Raw genomic sequence first — 16756 nt, 5'->3', positions numbered from 1 at the left:
AGGCCTTGGTGCGGCCCAAGTGGCAAACCATTTCTGATCATCTCTTCTCGGCCAAATGGCTCAAGATCAAGCGTAGTGTCTGTTCTTATTAGTTTAATATCTGATACGTCCCCTATTTGGGGACCATATATTAAATGGATTTTTGGAACAGGGAGCTGGAAATGGAGCTTGCTTTGTCACACGGAACCTTCACGGGGATGGAGGGTGTGGTTATGCAGATTCAAAATGCGTTGCACACAGCTTGAACACATGCACACCGCAGAACTGTCATCGACAGAGCATCCAGAGTTTCTGGAAATGTCTTCCCTGCGGCAATCTTTTGCTACGTCTCCACAGTGGGTGTCGGTTGTAGGCCTTGGTGCGGCCCAAGTGGCAAACCATTTCTGATCATCTCTTCTCGGCCAAATGGCTCAAGATCAAGCGTAGTGTCTGTTCTTATTAGTTTAATATCTGTTACGTCCCCTATTTGGGGACCATATATTAAATGGATTTTTGGAACAGGGAGCTGGAAATGGAGCTTGCTTTGTCACACGGAACCTTCACGGGGATGGAGGGTGTGGTTATGCAGATTCAAAACGCGTTGCGCACAGCTTGAACACATGCACACCGCAGAACTGTCGTCGACAGAGCATCCAGAGTTTCTGGAAATGTCTTCCCTGCGGCAATCTTTTGCTACGTCTCCACAGTGGGTGTCGGTTGTAGGCCTTGGTGCGGCCCAAGTGGCAAACCATTTCTGATCATCTCTTCTCGGCCAAATGGCTCAAGATCAAGCGTAGTGTCTGTTCTTATTAGTTTAATATCTGTTACGTCCCCTATTTGGGGACCATATATTAAATGGATTTTTGGAACAGGGAGCTGGAAATGGAGCTTGCTTTGTCACACGGAACCTTCACGGGGATGGAGGGTGTGGTTATGCAGATTCAAAACGCGTTGCGCACAGCTTGAACACATGCACACCGCAGAACTGTCATCGACAGAGCATCCAGAGTTTCTGGAAATGTCTTCCCTGCGGCAATCTTTTGCTACGTCTTAACAGTGGGTGTCGGTTGTAGGCCTTGGTGCGGCCCAAGTGGCAAACCATTTCTGATCATCTCTTCTCGGCCAAATGGCTCAAGATCAAGCGTAGTGTCTGTTCTTATTAGTTTAATATCTGATACGTCCCCTATTTGGGGACCATATATTAAATGGATTTTTGGAACAGGGAGCTGGAAATGGAGCTTGCTTTGTCACACGGAACCTTCACGGGGATGGAGGGTGTGGTTATGCAGATTCAAAACGCGTTGCGCACAGCTTGAACACATGCACACCGCAGAACTGTCGTCGACAGAGCATCCAGAGTTTCTGGAAATGTCTTCCCTGCGGCAATCTTTTGCTACGTCTCCACAGTGGGTGTCGGTTGTAGGCCTTGGTGCGGCCCAAGTGGCAAACCATTTCTGATCATCTCTTCTCGGCCAAATGGCTCAAGATCAAGCGTAGTGTCTGTTCTTATTAGTTTAATATCTGTTACGTCCCCTATTTGGGGACCATATATTAAATGGATTTTTGGAACAGGGAGCTGGAAATGGAGCTTGCTTTGTGACACGGAACCTTCACGGGGATGGAGGGTGTGGTTATGCAGATTCAAAACGCGTTGCGCACAGCTTGAACACATGCACACCGCAGAACTGTCATCGACAGAGCATCCAGAGTTTCTGGAAATGTCTTCCCTGCGGCAATCTTTTGCTACGTCTTAACAGTGGGTGTCGGTTGTAGGCCTTGGTGCGGCCCAAGTGGCAAACCATTTCTGATCATCTCTTCTCGGCCAAATGGATCAAGATCAAGCGTAGTGTCTGTTATTAGTTTAATATCTGATACGTCCCCTATTTGGGGACCATATATTACATGGATTTTTGGAACAGGGAGCTGGAAATGGAGCTTGCTTTGTCACACGGAACCTTCACGGGGATGGAGGGTGTGGTTATGCAGATTCAAAACGCGTTGCGCACAGCTTGAACACATGCACACCGCAGAACTGTCATCGACAGAGCATCCAGAGTTTCTGGAAATGTCTTCCCTGCGGCAATCTTTTGCTACGTCTCCACAGTGGGTGTCGGTTGTAGGCCTTGGTGCGGCCCAAGTGGCAAACCATTTCTGATCATCTCTTCTCGGCCAAATGGCTCAAGATCAAGCGTAGTGTCTGTTCTTATTAGTTTAATATCTGATACGTCCCCTATTTGGGGACCATATATTAAATGGATTTTTGGAACAGGGAGCTGGAAATGGAGCTTGCTCTGTCACTCGGAACCTTCACGGGGATGGAGGGTGTGGTTATGCAGATTCAAAACGCGTTGCGCACAGCTTGAACACATGCACACCGCAGAACTGTCGTCGACAGAGCATCCAGAGTTTCTGGAAATGTCTTCCCTGCGGCAATCTTTTGCTACGTCTCCACAGTGGGTGTCGGTTGTAGGCCTTGGTGCGGCCCAAGTGGCAAACCATTTCTGATCATCTCTTCTCGGCCAAATGGCTCAAGATCAAGCGTAGTGTCTGTTCTTATTAGTTTAATATCTGATACGTCCCCTATTTGGGGACCATATATTAAATGGATTTTTGGACCAGGGAGCTGGAAATGGAGCTTGCTCTGTCACACGGAACCTTCACGGGGATGGAGGGTGTGGTTATGCAGATTCAAAACGCGTTGCGCACAGCTTGAACACATGCACACCGCAGAACTGTCATCGACAGAGCATCCAGAGTTTCTGGAAATGTCTTCCCTGCGGCTATCTTTTGCTACGTCTCCACAGTAAGTGTCGGTTGCAGGCCTTGGTGCGGCCCAAGTGGCAAACCATTTCTGATCATCTCTTCTCGGCCAAATGGCTCAAGATCAAGCGTAGTGTCTGTTCTTATTAGTTTAATAGCTGATACGTCCCCTATTTGGGGACCATATATTAAATGGATTTTTGGAACAGGGAGCTGGAAATGGAGCTTGCTTTGTCGCACGGAACCTTCACGGGGGTGGAGGGTGTGGTTATGCAGATTCAAAACGCGTTGCGCACAGCTTGAACACATGCACACCGCAGAACTGTCATCGACAGATCATCCAGAGTTTCTGGAAATGTCTTCCCTGCGGCAATCTTTTGCTACGTCTCCACAGTGGGTGTCGGTTGTAGGCCTTGGTGCGGCCCAAGTGGCAAACCATTTCTGATCATCTCTTCTCGGCCAAATGGCTCAAGATCAAGCGTAGTGTCTGTTCTTATTAGTTTAATATCTGATACATCCCCTATTTGGGGACCATATATTAAATGGATTTTTGGAACAGGGAGCTGGAAATGGAGCTTGCTTTGTCACACGGAACCTTCACGGGGATGGAGGGTGTGGTTATGCAGATTCAAAACGCGTTGCGCACAGCTTGAACACATGCACACCGCAGAACTATCATTGACAGATCATCCAGAGTTTCTGGAAATGTCTTCCCTGCGGCAATCTTTAGCTACGTCTCCACAGTGGGTGTCGGTTGTAGGCCTTGGTGCGGCCCAAGTGGCAAACCATTTCTGATCATCTCTTCCTGGCCAAATGGCTCAAGATCAAGCGTAGTGTCTGTTCTTATTAGTTTAATATCTGATACGTCCCCTATTTGGGGACAATATATTAAATGGATTTTTGGAACAGGGAGCTGGAAATGGAGCTTGCTTTGTCACACGGAACCTTCACGGGGATGGAGGGTGTGGTTATGCAGATTCAAAACGCGTTGCGCACAGCTTGAACACATGCACACCGCAGAACTGTCGTCGACAGAGCATCCAGAGTTTCTGGAAATGTCTTCCCTGCGGCAATCTTTTGCTACGTCTCCACAGTGGGTGTCGGTTGTAGGCCTTGGTGCGGCCCAAGTGGCAAACCATTTTTGATCATCTCTTCTCGGCCAAATGGCTCAAGATGAAGCGTAGTGTCTGTTCTTATTAGTTTAATATCTGATACGTCCCTTATTTGGGGACCATATATTAAATGGATTTTTGGAACAGGGAGCTGGAAATGGAGCTTGCTTTGTCACACGGAACCTTCACGGGGATGGAGGGTGTGGTTATGCAGATTCAAAACGCATTGTGCACAGCTTGAACACATGCACACCGCAGAACTGTCATCGATAGAGCATCCAGAGTTTCTGGAAATGTCTTTCCTGCGGCAATCTTTTGCTACGTCTCCACAGTGGGTGTCGGTTGTAGGCCTTGGTGCGGCCCAAGTGGCAAACCATTTCTGATCATCTCTTCTCGGCCAAATGGCTCAAGATCAAGCGTAGTGTCTGTTCTTATTAGTTTAATATCTGATACGTCCCCTATTTGGGGACCATATATTAAATGGATTTTTGGAACTGGGAGCTGGAAATGGAGCTTGCTTTGTCACACGGAACCTTCACGGGGATGGAGGGTGTGGTTATGCAGATTCAAAACGCGTTGCGCACAGCTTGAACACATGCACACCGCAGAACTGTCATCGACAGAGCATCCAGAGTTTCTGGAAATGTCTTCCCTGCGGCAATCTTTTGCTACGTCTCCACAGTGGATGTCGGTTGTAGGCCTTGGTGCGGCCCAAGTGGCAAACCATTTCTGATCATTTCTTCTCGGCCAAATGGCTCAAGATCAAGCGTAGTGTCTGTTCTTATTAGTTTAATATCTGATACGTCCCCTATTTGGGGACCATACATTAAATGGATTTTTGGAACAGGGAGCTGGAAATGGAGCTTGCTTTGTCACACGGAACCTTCACGGGGATGAAGGGTGTGGTTATGCAGATTCAAAACGCGTTGCGCACAGCTTGAACACATGCACACCGCAGAACTGTCATCGACAGAGCATCCAGAGTTTCTGGAAATGTCTTCCCTGCGGCAATCTTTTGCTACGTCTCCACAGTGGGTGTCGGTTGTAGGCCTTGGTGCGGCCCAAGTGGCAAACCATTTCTGATCATCTCTTCTCGGCCAAATGGCTCAAGATCAAGTGTAGTGTCTGTTCTTATTAGTTTAATATCTGATACGTCCCCTATTTGGGGACCATATATTAAATGGATTTTTGGAACAGGGAGCTGGAAATGGAGCTTGCTTTGTCGCACGGAACCTTCACGGGGATGGAGGGTGTGGTTATGCAGATTCAAAACGCGTTGCGCACAGCTTGAACACATGCACACCGCAGAACTGTCATCGATAGAGCATCCAGAGTTTCTGGAAATGTCTTCCCTGCGGCAATCTTTTGCTACGTCTCACAGTGGATGTCGGTTGTAGGCCTTGGTGCGGCCCAAGTGGCAAACCATTTCTGATCATCTCTTCTCGGCCAAATGGCTCAAGATCAAGCGTAGTGTCTGTTCTTATTAGTTTAATATCTGATACGTCCCCTATTTGGGGACCATATATTAAATGGATTTTTGGAACAGGGAGCTGGAAATGGAGCTTGCTTTATCACACAGAACCTTCACGGGGATGGAGGGTGTGGTTATGCAGATTCAAAACGCGTTGCGCACAGCTTGAACACATGCACACCGCAGAACTGTCATCGACAGAGCATCCAGAGTTTCTGGAAATGTCTTCCCTGCGGCAATCTTTTGCTACGTCTCCACAGTTGGTGTCGGTTGTAGGCCTTGGTGCGGCCCAAGTGGCAAACCATTTCTGATCATCTCTTCTCGGCCAAATGGCTCAAGATCAAGTGTAGTGTCTGTTCTTATTAGTTTAATATCTGATACGTCCCCTATTTGGGGACCATATATTAAATGGATTTTTGGAACAGGGAGCTGGAAATGGAGCTTGCTTTGTCGCACGGAACCTTCACAGGGATGGAGGGTGTGGTTATGCAGATTCAAAACGCGTTGCGCACAGCTTGAACACATGCACACCGCAGAACTGTCATCGATAGAGCATCCAGAGTTTCTGGAAATGTCTTCCCTGCGGCAATCTTTTGCTACGTCTCACAGTGGATGTCGGTTGTAGGCCTTGGTGCGGCCCAAGTGGCAAACCATTTCTGATCATCTCTTCTCGGCCAAATGGCTCAAGATCAAGCGTAGTGTCTGTTCTTATTAGTTTAATATCTGATACGTCCCCTATTTGGGGACCATATATTAAATGGATTTTTGGAACAGGGAGCTGGAAATGGAGCTTGCTTTGTCACACGGAACCTTCACGGGGATGGAGGGTGTGGTTATGCAGATTCAAAACGCGTTGCGCACAGCTTGAACACATGCACACCGCAGAACTGTCATCGACAGAGCATCCAGAGTTTCTGGAAATGTCTTCCCTGCGGCAATCTTTTGCTACGTCTCCACAGTTGGTGTCGGTTGTAGGCCTTGGTGCGGCCCAAGTGGCAAACCATTTCTGATCATCTCTTCTCGGCCAAATGGCTCAAGATCAAGCGTAGTGTCTGTTCTTATTAGTTTAATATCTGATACGTCCCCTATTTGGGGACCATATATTAAATGGATTTTTGGAACAGGGAGCTGGAAATGGAGCTTGCTTTGTCACACGGAACCTTCACGGGGATGGAGGGTGTGGTTATGCAGATTCAAAATGCGTTGCACACAGCTTGAACACATGCACACCGCAGAACTGTCATCGACAGAGCATCCAGAGTTTCTGGAAATGTCTTCCCTGCGGCAATCTTTTGCTACGTCTCCACAGTGGGTGTCGGTTGTAGGCCTTGGTGCGGCCCAAGTGGCAAACCATTTCTGATCATCTCTTCTCGGCCAAATGGCTCAAGATCAAGCGTAGTGTCTGTTCTTATTAGTTTAATATCTGATACGTCCCCTATTTGGGGACCATATATTAAATGGATTTTTGGAACAGGGAGCTGGAAATGGAGCTTGCTTTGTCACACGGAACCTTCACGGGGATGGAGGGTGTGGTTATGCAGATTCAAAACGCGTTGCGCACAGCTTGAACACATGCACACCGCAGAACTGTCGTCGACAGAGCATCCAGAGTTTCTGGAAATGTCTTCCCTGCGGCAATCTTTTGCTACGTCTCCACAGTGGGTGTCGGTTGTAGGCCTTGGTGCGGCCCAAGTGGCAAACCATTTCTGATCATCTCTTCTCGGCCAAATGGCTCAAGATCAAGCGTAGTGTCTGTTCTTATTAGTTTAATATCTGTTACGTCCCCTATTTGGGGACCATATATTAAATGGATTTTTGGAACAGGGAGCTGGAAATGGAGCTTGCTTTGTCACACGGAACCTTCACAGGGATGGAGGGTGTGGTTATGCAGATTCAAAACGCGTTGCGCACAGCTTGAACACATGCACACCGCAGAACTGTCATCGACAGAGCATCCAGAGTTTCTGGAAATGTCTTCCCTGCGGCAATCTTTTGCTACGTCTTAACAGTGGGTGTCGGTTGTAGGCCTTGGTGCGGCCCAAGTGGCAAACCATTTCTGATCATCTCTTCTCAGCCAAATGGATCAAGATCAAGCGTAGTGTCTGTTATTAGTTTAATATCTGATACGTCCCCTATTTGGGGACCATATATTACATGGATTTTTGGAACAGGGAGCTGGAAATGGAGCTTGCTTTGTCACACGGAACCTTCACGGGGATGGAGGGTGTGGTTATGCAGATTCAAAACGCGTTGCGCACAGCTTGAACACATGCACACCGCAGAACTGTCATCGACAGAGCATCCAGAGTTTCTGGAAATGTCTTCCCTGCGGCAATCTTTTGCTACGTCTCCACAGTGGGTGTCGGTTGTAAGCCTTGGTGCGGCCCAAGTGGCAAACCATTTCTGATCATCTCTTCTCGGCCAAATGGCTCAAGATCAAGCGTAGTGTCTGTTCTTATTAGTTTAATATCTGATACGTCCCCTATTTGGGGACCATATATTAAATGGATTTTTGGAACAGGGAGCTGGAAATGGAGCTTGCTTTGTCACACGGAACCTTCACGGGGATGGAGGGTGTGGTTATGCAGATTCAAAACGCGTTGCGCACAGCTTGAACACATGCACACCGCAGAACTGTCATCGACAGAGCATCCAGAGTTTCTGGAAATGTCTTCCCTGCGGCAATCTTTTGCTACGTCTCCACAGTGGGTGTCGGTTGTAGGCCTTGGTGCGGCCCAAGTGGCAAATCATTTCTGATCATCTCTTCTCGGCCAAATGGCTCAAGATCAAGCGTAGTGTCTGTTCTTATTAGTTTAATATCTGATACGTCCCCTATTTTGGGACCATATATTAAATGGATTTTTGGAACAGGGAGCTGGAAATGGAGCTTGCTTTGTCGCACGGAACCATCACGGGGGTGGAGGGTGTGGTTATGCAGATTCAAAACGCGTTGCGCACAGCTTGAACACATGCACACCGCAGAACTGTCATCGACAGATCATCCAGAGTTTCTGGAAATGTCTTCCATGCGGCAATCTTTTGCTACGTCTCCACAGTGGGTGTCGGTTGTAGGCCTTGGTGCGGCCCAAGTGGCAAACCATTTCTGATCATCTCTTCTCGGCCAAATGGCTCAAGATCAAGTGTAGTGTCTGTTCTTATTAGTTTAATATCTGATACGTCCCCTATTTGGGGACCATATATTAAATGGATTTTTGGAACAGGCAGCTGGAAATGGAGCTTGCTTTGTCGCACGGAACCTTCACGGGGATGGAGGGTGTGGTTATGCAGATTCAAAACGCGTTGCGCACAGCTTGAACACATGCACACCGCAGAACTGTCATCGATAGAGCATCCAGAGTTTCTGGAAATGTCTTCCCTGCGGCAATCTTTTGCTACGTCTCACAGTGGATGTCGGTTGTAGGCCTTGGTGCGGCCCAAGTGGCAAACCATTTCTGATCATCTCTTCTCGGCCAAATGGCTCAAGATCAAGCGTAGTGTCTGTTCTTATTAGTTTAATATCTGATACGTCCCCTATTTGGGGACCATATATTAAATGGATTTTTGGAACAGGGAGCTGGAAATGGAGCTTGCTTTGTCGCACGGAACCATCACGGGGGTGGAGGGTGTGGTTATGCAGATTCAAAACGCGTTTCACACAGCTTGAACACATGCACACCGCAGAACTGTCATCGACAGATCATCCAGAGTTTCTGGAAATGTCTTCCCTGCGGCAATCTTTTGCTATGTCTCCACAGTGGGTGTCGGTTGTAGGCCTTGGTGCGGCCCAAGTGGCAAACCATTTCTGATCATCTCTTCTTGGCCAAATGGCTCAAGATCAAGCGTAGTGTCTGTTCTTATTAGTTTAATATCTGATACGTCCCATATTTGGGGACCATATATTAAATGGATTTTTGGAACAGGGAGCTGGAAATGGAGCTTGCTTTGTCACACGGAACCTTCACGGGGATGGAGGGTGTGGTTATGCAGATTCAAAACGCATTGCGCACAGCTTGAACACATGCACACCGCAGAACTGTCATCGACAGAGCATCCAGAGTTTCTGGAAATGTCTTCCCTGCGGCAATCTTTTGCTACGTCTCCACAGTGGGTGTCGGTTGTAGGCCTTGGTGCGGCCCAAGTGGCAAACTATTTTTGATCATCTCTTCTCGGCCAAATGGCTCAAGATGAAGCGTAGTGTCTGTTCTTATTAGTTTAATATCTGATACGTCCCTTATTTGGGGACCATATATTAAATGGATTTTTGGAACAGGGAGCTGGAAATGGAGCTTGCTTTGTCACACGGAACCTTCACGGGGATGGAGGGTGTGGTTATGCAGATTCAAAACGCATTGTGCACAGCTTGAACACATGCACACCGCAGAACTGTCATCGATAGAGCATCCAGAGTTTCTGGAAATGTCTTTCCTGCGGCAATCTTTTGCTACGTCTCCACAGTGGGTGTCGGTTGTAGGCCTTGGTGCGGCCCAAGTGGCAAACCATTTCTGATCATCTCTTCTCGGCCAAATGGCTCAAGATCAAGCGTAGTGTCTGTTCTTATTAGTTTAATATCTGATACGTCCCCTATTTGGGGACCATATATTAAATGGATTTTTGGAACTGGGAGCTGGAAATGGAGCTTGCTTTGTCACACGGAACCTTCACGGGGATGGAGGGTGTGGTTATGCAGATTCAAAACGCGTTGCGCACAGCTTGAACACATGCACACCGCAGAACTGTCATCGACAGAGCATCCAGAGTTTCTGGAAATGTCTTCCCTGCGGCAATCTTTTGCTACGTCTCCACAGTGGATGTCGGTTGTAGGCCTTGGTGCGGCCCAAGTGGCAAACCATTTCTGATCATTTCTTCTCGGCCAAATGGCTCAAGATCAAGCGTAGTGTCTGTTCTTATTAGTTTAATATCTGATACGTCCCCTATTTGGGGACCATACATTAAATGGATTTTTGGAACAGGGAGCTGGAAATGGAGCTTGCTTTGTCACACGGAACCTTCACGGGGATGAAGGGTGTGGTTATGCAGATTCAAAACGCGTTGCGCACAGCTTGAACACATGCACACCGCAGAACTGTCATCGACAGAGCATCCAGAGTTTCTGGAAATGTCTTCCCTGCGGCAATCTTTTGCTACGTCTCCACAGTGGGTGTCGGTTGTAGGCCTTGGTGCGGCCCAAGTGGCAAACCATTTCTGATCATCTCTTCTTGGCCAAATGGCTCAAGATCAAGTGTAGTGTCTGTTCTTATTAGTTTAATATCTGATACGTCCCCTATTTGGGGACCATATATTAAATGGATTTTTGGAACAGGGAGCTGGAAATGGAGCTTGCTTTGTCGCACGGAACCTTCACGGGGATGGAGGGTGTGGTTATGCAGATTCAAAACGCGTTGCGCACAGCTTGAACACATGCACACCGCAGAACTGTCATCGATAGAGCATCCAGAGTTTCTGGAAATGTCTTCCCTGCGGCAATCTTTTGCTACATCTCACAGTGGATGTCGGTTGTAGGCCTTGGTGCGGCCCAAGTGGCAAACCATTTCTGATCATCTCTTCTCGGCCAAATGGCTCAAGATCAAGCGTAGTGTCTGTTCTTATTAGTTTAATATCTGATACGTCCCCTATTTGGGGACCATATATTAAATGGATTTTTGGAACAGGGAGCTGGAAATGGAGCTTGCTTTATCACACGGAACCTTCACGGGGATGGAGGGTGTGGTTATGCAGATTCAAAACGCGTTGCGCACAGCTTGAACACATGCACACCGCAGAACTGTCATCGACAGAGCATCCAGAGTTTCTGGAAATGTCTTCCCTGCGGCAATCTTTTGCTACGTCTCCACAGTTGGTGTCGGTTGTAGGCCTTGGTGCGGCCCAAGTGGCAAACCATTTCTGATCATCTCTTCTCGGCCAAATGGCTCAAGATCAAGCGTAGTGTCTGTTCTTATTAGTTTAATATCTGATACGTCCCCTATTTGGGGACCATATATTAAATGGATTTTTGGAACAGGGAGCTGGAAATGGAGCTTGCTTTGTCACACGGAACCTTCACGGGGATGGAGGGTGTGGTTATGCAGATTCAAAATGCGTTGCACACAGCTTGAACACATGCACACCGCAGAACTGTCATCGACAGAGCATCCAGAGTTTCTGGAAATGTCTTCCCTGCGGCAATCTTTTGCTACGTCTCCACAGTGGGTGTCGGTTGTAGGCCTTGGTGCGGCCCAAGTGGCAAACCATTTCTGATCATCTCTTCTCGGCCAAATGGCTCAAGATCAAGCGTAGTGTCTGTTCTTATTAGTTTAATATCTGATACGTCCCCTATTTGGGGACCATATATTAAATGGATTTTTGGAACAGGGAGCTGGAAATGGAGCTTGCTTTGTCACACGGAACCTTCACGGGGATGGAGGGTGTGGTTATGCAGATTCAAAACGCGTTGCGCACAGCTTGAACACATGCACACCGCAGAACTGTCGTCGACAGAGCATCCAGAGTTTCTGGAAATGTCTTCCCTGCGGCAATCTTTTGCTACGTCTCCACAGTGGGTGTCGGTTGTAGGCCTTGGTGCGGCCCAAGTGGCAAACCATTTCTGATCATCTCTTCTCGGCCAAATGGCTCAAGATCAAGCGTAGTGTCTGTTCTTATTAGTTTAATATCTGTTACGTCCCCTATTTGGGGACCATATATTAAATGGATTTTTGGAACAGGGAGCTGGAAATGGAGCTTGCTTTGTCACACGGAACCTTCACGGGGATGGAGGGTGTGGTTATGCAGATTCAAAACGCGTTGCGCACAGCTTGAACACATGCACACCGCAGAACTGTCATCGACAGAGCATCCAGAGTTTCTGGAAATGTCTTCCCTGCGGCAATCTTTTGCTACGTCTTAACAGTGGGTGTCGGTTGTAGGCCTTGGTGCGGCCCAAGTGGCAAACCATTTCTGATCATCTCTTCTCGGCCAAATGGATCAAGATCAAGCGTAGTGTCTGTTATTAGTTTAATATCTGATATGTCCCCTATTTGGGGACCATATATTACATGGATTTTTGGAACAGGGAGCTGGAAATGGAGCTTGCTTTGTCACACGGAACCTTCACGGGGATGGAGGGTGTGGTTATGCAGATTCAAAACGCGTTGCGCACAGCTTGAACACATGCACACCGCAGAACTGTCATCGACAGAGCATCCAGAGTTTCTGGAAATGTCTTCCCTGCGGCAATCTTTTGCTACGTCTCCACAGTGGGTGTCGGTTGTAGGCCTTGGTGCGGCCCAAGTGGCAAATCATTTCTGATCATCTCTTCTCGGCCAAATGGCTCAAGATCAAGCGTAGTGTCTGTTCTTATTAGTTTAATATCTGATACGTCCCCTATTTTGGGACCATATATTAAATGGATTTTTGGAACAGGGAGCTGGAAATGGAGCTTGCTTTGTCGCACGGAACCATCACGGGGGTGGAGGGTGTGGTTATGCAGATTCAAAACGCGTTGCGCACAGCTTGAACACATGCACACCGCAGAACTGTCATCGACAGATCATCCAGAGTTTCTGGAAATGTCTTCCCTGCGGCAATCTTTTGCTACGTCTCCACAGTGGGTGTCGGTTGTAGGCCTTGGTGCGGCCCAAGTGGCAAACCATTTCTGATCATCTCTTCTCGGCCAAATGGCTCAAGATCAAGTGTAGTGTCTGTTCTTATTAGTTTAATATCTGATACGTCCCCTATTTGGGGACCATATATTAAATGGATTTTTGGAACAGGCAGCTGGAAATGGAGCTTGCTTTGTCGCACGGAACCTTCACGGGGATGGAGGGTGTGGTTATGCAGATTCAAAACGCGTTGCGCACAGCTTGAACACATGCACACCGCAGAACTGTCATCGATAGAGCATCCAGAGTTTCTGGAAATGTCTTCCCTGCGGCAATCTTTTGCTACGTCTCACAGTGGATGTCGGTTGTAGGCCTTGGTGCGGCCCAAGTGGCAAACCATTTCTGATCATCTCTTCTCGGCCAAATGGCTCAAGATCAAGCGTAGTGTCTGTTCTTATTAGTTTAATATCTGATACGTCCCCTATTTGGGGACCATATATTAAATGGATTTTTGGAACAGGGAGCTGGAAATGGAGCTTGCTTTGTCGCACGGAACCATCACGGGGGTGGAGGGTGTGGTTATGCAGATTCAAAACGCGTTTCACACAGCTTGAACACATGCACACCGCAGAACTGTCATCGACAGATCATCCAGAGTTTCTGGAAATGTCTTCCCTGCGGCAATCTTTTGCTATGTCTCCATAGTGGGTGTCGGTTGTAGGCCTTGGTGCGGCCCAAGTGGCAAACCATTTCTGATCATCTCTTCTTGGCCAAATGGCTCAAGATCAAGCGTAGTGTCTGTTCTTATTAGTTTAATATCTGATACGTCCCCTATTTGGGGACCATATATTAAATGGATTTTTGGAACAGGGAGCTGGAAATGGAGCTTGCTTTGTCACACGGAACCTTCACGGGGATGGAGGGTGTGGTTATGCAGATTCAAAACGCATTGCGCACAGCTTGAACACATGCACACCGCAGAACTGTCATCGACAGAGCATCCAGAGTTTCTGGAAATGTCTTCCCTGCGGCAATCTTTTGCTACGTCTCCACAGTGGGTGTCGGTTGTAGGCCTTGGTGCGGCCCAAGTGGCAAACCATTTTTGATCATCTCTTCTCGGCCAAATGGCTCAAGATGAAGCGTAGTGTCTGTTCTTATTAGTTTAATATCTGATACGTCCCTTATTTGGGGACCATATATTAAATGGATTTTTGGAACAGGGAGCTGGAAATGGAGCTTGCTTTGTCACACGGAACCTTCACGGGGATGGAGGGTGTGGTTATGCAGATTCAAAACGCATTGTGCACAGCTTGAACACATGCACACCGCAGAACTGTCATCGATAGAGCATCCAGAGTTTCTGGAAATGTCTTTCCTGCGGCAATCTTTTTCTACGTCTCCACAGTGGGTGTCGGTTGTAGGCCTTGGTGCGGCCCAAGTGGCAAACCATTTCTGATCATCTCTTCTCGGCCAAATGGCTCAAGATCAAGCGTAGTGTCTGTTCTTATTAGTTTAATATCTGATACGTCCCCTATTTGGGGACCATATATTAAATGGATTTTTGGAACTGGGAGCTGGAAATGGAGCTTGCTTTGTCACACGGAACCTTCACGGGGATGGAGGGTGTGGTTATGCAGATTCAAAACGCGTTGCGCACAGCTTGAACACATGCACACCGCAGAACTGTCATCGACAGAGCATCCAGAGTTTCTGGAAATGTCTTCCCTGCGGCAATCTTTTGCTACGTCTCCACAGTGGATGTCGGTTGTAGGCCTTGGTGCGGCCCAAGTGGCAAACCATTTCTGATCATTTCTTCTCGGCCAAATGGCTCAAGATCAAGCGTAGTGTCTGTTCTTATTAGTTTAATATCTGATACGTCCCCTATTTGGGGACCATATATTAAATGGATTTTTGGAACAGGGAGCTGGAAATGGAGCTTGCTTTATCACACGGAACCTTCACGGGGATGGAGGGTGTGGTTATGCAGATTCAAAACGCGTTGCGCACAGCTTGAACACATGCACACCGCAGAACTGTCATCGACAGAGCATCCAGAGTTTCTGGAAATGTCTTCCCTGCGGCAATCTTTTGCTACGTCTCCACAGTTGGTGTCGGTTGTAGGCCTTGGTGCGGCCCAAGTGGCAAACCATTTCTGATCATCTCTTCTCGGCCAAATGGCTCAAGATCAAGCGTAGTGTCTGTTCTTATTAGTTTAATATCTGATACGTCCCCTATTTGGGGACCATATATTAAATGGATTTTTGGAACAGGGAGCTGGAAATGGAGCTTGCTTTGTCACACGGAACCTTCACGGGGATGGAGGGTGTGGTTATGCAGATTCAAAATGCGTTGCACACAGCTTGAACACATGCACACCGCAGAACTGTCATCGACAGAGCATCCAGAGTTTCTGGAAATGTCTTCCCTGCGGCAATCTTTTGCTACGTCTCCACAGTGGGTGTCGGTTGTAGGCCTTGGTGCGGCCCAAGTGGCAAACCATTTCTGATCATCTCTTCTCGGCCAAATGGCTCAAGATCAAGCGTAGTGTCTGTTCTTATTAGTTTAATATCTGATACGTCCCCTATTTGGGGACCATATATTAAATGGATTTTTGGAACAGGGAGCTGGAAATGGAGCTTGCTTTGTCACACGGAACCTTCACGGGGATGGAGGGTGTGGTTATGCAGATTCAAAACGCGTTGCGCACAGCTTGAACACATGCACACCGCAGAACTGTCGTCGACAGAGCATCCAGAGTTTCTGGAAATGTCTTCCCTGCGGCAATCTTTTGCTACGTCTCCACAGTGGGTGTCGGTTGTAGGCCTTGGTGCGGCCCAAGTGGCAAACCATTTCTGATCATCTCTTCTCGGCCAAATGGCTCAAGATCAAGCGTAGTGTCTGTTCTTATTAGTTTAATATCTGTTACGTCCCCTATTTGGGGACCATATATTAAATGGATTTTTGGAACAGGGAGCTGGAAATGGAGCTTGCTTTGTCACACGGAACCTTCACGGGGATGGAGGGTGTGGTTATGCAGATTCAAAACGCGTTGCGCACAGCTTGAACACATGCACACCGCAGAACTGTCATCGACAGAGCATCCAGAGTTTCTGGAAATGTCTTCCCTGCGGCAATCTTTTGCTACGTCTTAACAGTGGGTGTCGGTTGTAGGCCTTGGTGCGGCCCAAGTGGCAAACCATTTCTGATCATCTCTTCTCGGCCAAATGGATCAAGATCAAGCGTAGTGTCTGTTATTAGTTTAATATCTGATATGTCCCCTATTTGGGGACCATATATTACATGGATTTTTGGAACAGGGAGCTGGAAATGGAGCTTGCTTTGTCACACGGAACCTTCACGGGGATGGAGGGTGTGGTTATGCAGATTCAAAACGCGTTGCGCACAGCTTGAACACATGCACACCGCAGAACTGTCATCGACAGAGCATCCAGAGTTTCTGGAAATGTCTTCCCTGCGGCAATCTTTTGCTACGTCTCCACAGTGGGTGTCGGTTGTAGGCCTTGGTGCGGCCCAAGTGGCAAACCATTTTTGATCATCTCTTCTCGGCCAAATGGCTCAAGATGAAGCGTAGTGTCTGTTCTTATTAGTTTAATATCTGATACGTCCCTTATTTGGGGACCATATATTAAATGGATTTTTGGAACAGGGAGCTGGAAATGGAGCTTGCTTTGTCACACGGAACCTTCACGGGGATGGAGGGTGTGGTTATGCAGATTCAAAACGCATTGTGCACAGCTTGAACACATGCACACCGCAGAACTGTCATCGATAGAGCATCCAGAGTTTCTGGAAATGTCTTTCCTGCGGCAATCTTTTGC

At 47.8% G+C, this 16756-nt stretch overlaps 48 pseudogenes; all 48 read left to right on the top strand.

Moving 5' to 3' along the window:
* Positions 1–39: 39 nt before the first annotated feature.
* LOC143795116 (U2 spliceosomal RNA) lies at positions 40–213 on the top strand (annotated as a pseudogene).
* Positions 214–389: 176 nt separating this feature from the next.
* LOC143796720 (U2 spliceosomal RNA) lies at positions 390–563 on the top strand (annotated as a pseudogene).
* Positions 564–739: 176 nt separating this feature from the next.
* On the top strand, positions 740–913 carry LOC143796719 (U2 spliceosomal RNA; annotated as a pseudogene).
* A 176-nt stretch (positions 914–1089) lies between these two features.
* LOC143795115 (U2 spliceosomal RNA) lies at positions 1090–1263 on the top strand (annotated as a pseudogene).
* Positions 1264–1439: 176 nt separating this feature from the next.
* On the top strand, positions 1440–1613 carry LOC143796906 (U2 spliceosomal RNA; annotated as a pseudogene).
* Positions 1614–1789: 176 nt separating this feature from the next.
* On the top strand, positions 1790–1960 carry LOC143797382 (U2 spliceosomal RNA; annotated as a pseudogene).
* A 176-nt stretch (positions 1961–2136) lies between these two features.
* LOC143801445 (U2 spliceosomal RNA) lies at positions 2137–2310 on the top strand (annotated as a pseudogene).
* Positions 2311–2486: 176 nt separating this feature from the next.
* Positions 2487–2660, top strand: LOC143794447 (U2 spliceosomal RNA; annotated as a pseudogene).
* A 176-nt stretch (positions 2661–2836) lies between these two features.
* Positions 2837–3010, top strand: LOC143794367 (U2 spliceosomal RNA; annotated as a pseudogene).
* A 176-nt stretch (positions 3011–3186) lies between these two features.
* LOC143796274 (U2 spliceosomal RNA) lies at positions 3187–3360 on the top strand (annotated as a pseudogene).
* Positions 3361–3536: 176 nt separating this feature from the next.
* Positions 3537–3710, top strand: LOC143796530 (U2 spliceosomal RNA; annotated as a pseudogene).
* Positions 3711–3886: 176 nt separating this feature from the next.
* Positions 3887–4060, top strand: LOC143797187 (U2 spliceosomal RNA; annotated as a pseudogene).
* Positions 4061–4236: 176 nt separating this feature from the next.
* Positions 4237–4410, top strand: LOC143794813 (U2 spliceosomal RNA; annotated as a pseudogene).
* Positions 4411–4586: 176 nt separating this feature from the next.
* LOC143796239 (U2 spliceosomal RNA) lies at positions 4587–4738 on the top strand (annotated as a pseudogene).
* Positions 4739–4936: 198 nt separating this feature from the next.
* On the top strand, positions 4937–5110 carry LOC143801504 (U2 spliceosomal RNA; annotated as a pseudogene).
* A 175-nt stretch (positions 5111–5285) lies between these two features.
* Positions 5286–5459, top strand: LOC143794582 (U2 spliceosomal RNA; annotated as a pseudogene).
* A 176-nt stretch (positions 5460–5635) lies between these two features.
* On the top strand, positions 5636–5809 carry LOC143801431 (U2 spliceosomal RNA; annotated as a pseudogene).
* A 175-nt stretch (positions 5810–5984) lies between these two features.
* On the top strand, positions 5985–6158 carry LOC143795114 (U2 spliceosomal RNA; annotated as a pseudogene).
* Positions 6159–6334: 176 nt separating this feature from the next.
* Positions 6335–6508, top strand: LOC143795113 (U2 spliceosomal RNA; annotated as a pseudogene).
* Positions 6509–6684: 176 nt separating this feature from the next.
* On the top strand, positions 6685–6858 carry LOC143795112 (U2 spliceosomal RNA; annotated as a pseudogene).
* Positions 6859–7034: 176 nt separating this feature from the next.
* Positions 7035–7208, top strand: LOC143796649 (U2 spliceosomal RNA; annotated as a pseudogene).
* Positions 7209–7384: 176 nt separating this feature from the next.
* LOC143797400 (U2 spliceosomal RNA) lies at positions 7385–7555 on the top strand (annotated as a pseudogene).
* A 176-nt stretch (positions 7556–7731) lies between these two features.
* Positions 7732–7905, top strand: LOC143795111 (U2 spliceosomal RNA; annotated as a pseudogene).
* Positions 7906–8081: 176 nt separating this feature from the next.
* Positions 8082–8256, top strand: LOC143796798 (U2 spliceosomal RNA; annotated as a pseudogene).
* Positions 8257–8431: 175 nt separating this feature from the next.
* Positions 8432–8583, top strand: LOC143801633 (U2 spliceosomal RNA; annotated as a pseudogene).
* Positions 8584–8780: 197 nt separating this feature from the next.
* Positions 8781–8992, top strand: LOC143794654 (U2 spliceosomal RNA; annotated as a pseudogene).
* Positions 8993–9130: 138 nt separating this feature from the next.
* On the top strand, positions 9131–9304 carry LOC143796817 (U2 spliceosomal RNA; annotated as a pseudogene).
* A 176-nt stretch (positions 9305–9480) lies between these two features.
* LOC143797186 (U2 spliceosomal RNA) lies at positions 9481–9654 on the top strand (annotated as a pseudogene).
* Positions 9655–9830: 176 nt separating this feature from the next.
* On the top strand, positions 9831–10004 carry LOC143794812 (U2 spliceosomal RNA; annotated as a pseudogene).
* Positions 10005–10180: 176 nt separating this feature from the next.
* LOC143796238 (U2 spliceosomal RNA) lies at positions 10181–10332 on the top strand (annotated as a pseudogene).
* Positions 10333–10530: 198 nt separating this feature from the next.
* On the top strand, positions 10531–10704 carry LOC143801598 (U2 spliceosomal RNA; annotated as a pseudogene).
* A 175-nt stretch (positions 10705–10879) lies between these two features.
* On the top strand, positions 10880–11053 carry LOC143794754 (U2 spliceosomal RNA; annotated as a pseudogene).
* Positions 11054–11229: 176 nt separating this feature from the next.
* On the top strand, positions 11230–11403 carry LOC143795110 (U2 spliceosomal RNA; annotated as a pseudogene).
* Positions 11404–11579: 176 nt separating this feature from the next.
* LOC143795109 (U2 spliceosomal RNA) lies at positions 11580–11753 on the top strand (annotated as a pseudogene).
* Positions 11754–11929: 176 nt separating this feature from the next.
* Positions 11930–12103, top strand: LOC143796717 (U2 spliceosomal RNA; annotated as a pseudogene).
* Positions 12104–12279: 176 nt separating this feature from the next.
* LOC143797364 (U2 spliceosomal RNA) lies at positions 12280–12450 on the top strand (annotated as a pseudogene).
* Positions 12451–12626: 176 nt separating this feature from the next.
* On the top strand, positions 12627–12801 carry LOC143796797 (U2 spliceosomal RNA; annotated as a pseudogene).
* A 175-nt stretch (positions 12802–12976) lies between these two features.
* LOC143801632 (U2 spliceosomal RNA) lies at positions 12977–13128 on the top strand (annotated as a pseudogene).
* Positions 13129–13325: 197 nt separating this feature from the next.
* LOC143794653 (U2 spliceosomal RNA) lies at positions 13326–13537 on the top strand (annotated as a pseudogene).
* A 138-nt stretch (positions 13538–13675) lies between these two features.
* On the top strand, positions 13676–13849 carry LOC143795649 (U2 spliceosomal RNA; annotated as a pseudogene).
* A 176-nt stretch (positions 13850–14025) lies between these two features.
* Positions 14026–14199, top strand: LOC143797185 (U2 spliceosomal RNA; annotated as a pseudogene).
* A 176-nt stretch (positions 14200–14375) lies between these two features.
* Positions 14376–14549, top strand: LOC143794811 (U2 spliceosomal RNA; annotated as a pseudogene).
* Positions 14550–14725: 176 nt separating this feature from the next.
* Positions 14726–14899, top strand: LOC143795592 (U2 spliceosomal RNA; annotated as a pseudogene).
* Positions 14900–15075: 176 nt separating this feature from the next.
* Positions 15076–15249, top strand: LOC143795107 (U2 spliceosomal RNA; annotated as a pseudogene).
* A 176-nt stretch (positions 15250–15425) lies between these two features.
* Positions 15426–15599, top strand: LOC143795106 (U2 spliceosomal RNA; annotated as a pseudogene).
* A 176-nt stretch (positions 15600–15775) lies between these two features.
* LOC143796715 (U2 spliceosomal RNA) lies at positions 15776–15949 on the top strand (annotated as a pseudogene).
* Positions 15950–16125: 176 nt separating this feature from the next.
* LOC143797363 (U2 spliceosomal RNA) lies at positions 16126–16296 on the top strand (annotated as a pseudogene).
* Positions 16297–16472: 176 nt separating this feature from the next.
* Positions 16473–16646, top strand: LOC143797184 (U2 spliceosomal RNA; annotated as a pseudogene).
* The last annotated feature ends 110 nt before the right edge of the window (positions 16647–16756 follow it).

Source organism: Ranitomeya variabilis, chromosome 1 (assembly GCF_051348905.1).
Source record: "Ranitomeya variabilis isolate aRanVar5 chromosome 1, aRanVar5.hap1, whole genome shotgun sequence".
Lineage (NCBI taxonomy): Eukaryota > Metazoa > Chordata > Amphibia > Anura > Dendrobatidae > Ranitomeya > Ranitomeya variabilis.
The sequence above is the reverse complement of the archived record's forward strand: the minus strand, read 5'-3'. Positions and strand labels throughout refer to the sequence as shown.